This window comes from Oxyura jamaicensis, chromosome 1 (assembly GCF_011077185.1).
Source record: "Oxyura jamaicensis isolate SHBP4307 breed ruddy duck chromosome 1, BPBGC_Ojam_1.0, whole genome shotgun sequence".
NCBI lineage: Eukaryota > Metazoa > Chordata > Aves > Anseriformes > Anatidae > Oxyura > Oxyura jamaicensis.
Genome location: NC_048893.1, coordinates 114,307,489 through 114,310,590, shown reverse-complemented (window position 1 = coordinate 114,310,590; position 3,102 = coordinate 114,307,489).

Here is a 3,102-nt window from a genome sequence, read left to right as displayed (position 1 = left end):
GGAACACTGCTAGTTACTGACCTCCAACTAGACTTTGCACCACTGATCACCACCCCATGGGCCCATCCTTTCAGATAGTTCTCAGTCCCCCTCAATGTCTACTCATCTAGTTCATACTTCATCAGCCTCTTTATGATGCTCTTATGGGACACGGTGTCAGAAGTCTAACTGAAGTTAGGGTAGACATTATCCACTGTTCCCCAGTCTACCAAGCCACTCATTTAACTGTAGAAGTCTTCCAGGTTGGTCAGGCATTATTTCCCCTTGGTGAACCCACGCTGACTGCTCCTATTGATTTTCTTGTCCTTCACGTGCCTGGAAATGGCTTCCAGGATTAGCTGCTCCATCACCTTCTTGGGGATGGATGTGAGGCCTGTAGTTCCCTGGGTCCTCCTTCTCGCACAGGCAAGTAGTTGCTCAGTTTTGTAGAAACTCAACTTCAGCCATTTTAATCTTATAAAGGTCTAAAATATATGAGTGCTTTTAATTTCAGGTTGGAAATTAGGAGAAATTTCTTCTCAGATAGAGTAGTCATGCATTAGAATGGGTTGCCCAGGGAGGTGGCGGAGTCACCGTCCCTGGGGATGTTTAAGGAAAGGTTGGACGTGGTGCTTAGGGACCTGGGTGGCATTGGTGGTAGGGCGATGGTTGGACCAGATGATCTTGGAGGGCTTTTCCAACCTTAATGATTCTATGATTGTGTTCAATCAGAACAGAAATTAAACTAAATCATGTCCACCAAACCAGTCCCATGGGGTCTCTAGTACTTTCCCAGCATATAAGGGGGCTACCAGGTGCACCCTTACTACCAGGTAGGGCTTGCAGTCCAAACACAGACTGTGGGGAGAGAAGCAGAGGAACGGTGTGGTGAAATGCTTTACAAAGGTCATGCTAGAGGGTCAGTGGAAAAGTTGCAGGGGGAGCTCAGGGACAGAGCTGAAAACACTGAAAACAACATCTGTTATGTCACTGAGAAAGGACTTTAATACTGTATTTTTTGCTCTGTGTGGTCCTAATGCTGAAAGAGCTGGCTTAAAACCAGGTGTTCAGCTGTGGGAGACTCACCCTCTAACTGTGCTTGCTAGCACTCTTGGCAGGTACTGCACTGTGCCCTGCATCTCTTGGCTAGTTATCCTTTTGCCCAAACACAAAAAAAAATTGAAGAAGGTTAAGAGTAACAAGGAGGATTTTTTTTTAATTTCCTTATTGTGGGCATAGGAAATACTGGAAGTGAAACTTCCCTGGGACAGAGCACTGGTAAAGATTTGATGTCAGAAGTTCTTCCATGCTCCACACACCATCACAAATCTGACCAGGGGATGTTCAGCTGCTATGTATGTCAGTATCAGTTTGAGGGATCGGACACCACTGTTGGGACACCCCGGCCTTGTCCTCACCAAATCCTACTAAGCTGAGCTTGACTGATAACAACACTAAGAGATTAGGATCCTCTCAAAAATGCTTAAAAACTTTCGCATTCAGGTATAAAAGTGGAAGAGAAACCTTGTTCTAGCAAGACTTTTCCCCTCAAAACCAATTATTCCCAGCTATTTTGCCATTTCTTCTAACATTTATTTCTCTAATAGAGCCCGTCCTGGTGGCAGTTTGGTCTTTTCTGACCTTCAGACAGAGCGTTTATCACAGATGCATTCCCCAGTTCTCCTGGAGTCTTTCCATGTGAGATGTGCTTGTTAGGAACCCTGTCACAAGCTAGAAAAGTTAATCTGAAAGACAGTTTTTTTTCATATTATATTTTTATTTGTTTATTTATTTATTTATACTCTACACTTCATAGGTAGGTTCTTTCCTCAACCTGCTGCTTAACTTTCTTTTTGGGTCAGATCAGCCATGTCTCAAGACAGGTGCTGATGGTGGAGAAAAAAAGTTGTTGAAAAGGCAGATTAAAAGCAAAGGGAGGACTTTCTTTTCTCTCTCATGCTGTCTTGTTTTCTTTCAGCTCAAGTTCTGCTGTGCTGTTAATCAAGAGAGAGAGTAACAGGGAGATTATCTGAACAAACAGAGTCCGGTGTTTGATTTGGATGGTTACAGTGAAAATGTCTTATCTCGTTTTAGTGACCAAGCGACCAACCCCTACTGCCCAACCTTCTGTGCAACACAGACCCATCACAACAAGCTGGCACACTCAAAGTGTCTGCAAAGGTCTCGCTTTCATGGCTGCCTTTGAGAAGAGCTCCAGCAGAGGAGAGGATGACTGTACATGTGCTGGCCTGCAGGCCAGGGAGCTAGACTGGAAGGAACACCCAGCCATGAACAGGGGAGGTTCTGCTTCTGGCAAAAAGTTTGAGTTCTTCACCAAAGTTTGTCGACACCTTCCAAAATTCTCTTGGAAGCTACCACAGGTTTCCTTTTTTCTCCCCTGCTGGTATTTGGCTCTTTCCCTCTTTCCTCAGCTGCCAAGAAGCTCTCCCTACCTTTGGCAAAGGAGAGGATGTCCTGGCCTCAGGCTGGGCACCCTCATGAGCTGGAATTAAAGCTGCTCAGGTGTCCAGGGTGACACCCTGCTGCCATGCTCCTCTGCTCCCTGTCTGGCTTGCAAGACAGGGGTACGGACACTTCCCTGAGTGTACTCCTTGGGTGTTTAAACCCATTTCAAGCAGGAAGCTTCTGAATACTGCGCTGGTCAGGGCTGCTGTTTGATCAGCAGCTCCCAGCAGTGCTTCGCAGAGCAGGTGCAGGAGCTGCCCAGGGGCTCCAGCAAAGCTCAGCAGGTTATGGGCTCCAGCAGCATGGCTGAAAGTGGGCTTGGGGGTAGGAGCTAGACAGATGAGGGAGCCGTTTTGAGCTCTGCAGAGGACTACTACCAACACTTTAAATGTATTTAACCTGATAAGCAGGTGCAGACTGTTCTGAATTAGCCTGAGACTTGGGTGGAGTTTTGGATGATTTTTTTTTTTTTGTCTTCACAGTAGAAGCTACCATAAAGAAGGGTAAGCTACAGGGTATGTACAGGTTTTTTTTTGTTTTGTTTTGTTTTGTTTTGTTTGTTTGCTTGCTTGTTTTTTTTGTTGTTTTTTTTTTGTTTTGTTTTGTTTTCTTTCTTTCTTTCTTTCTTTCTTTCTTTCTTTCTTTCTTTCTTTCTTT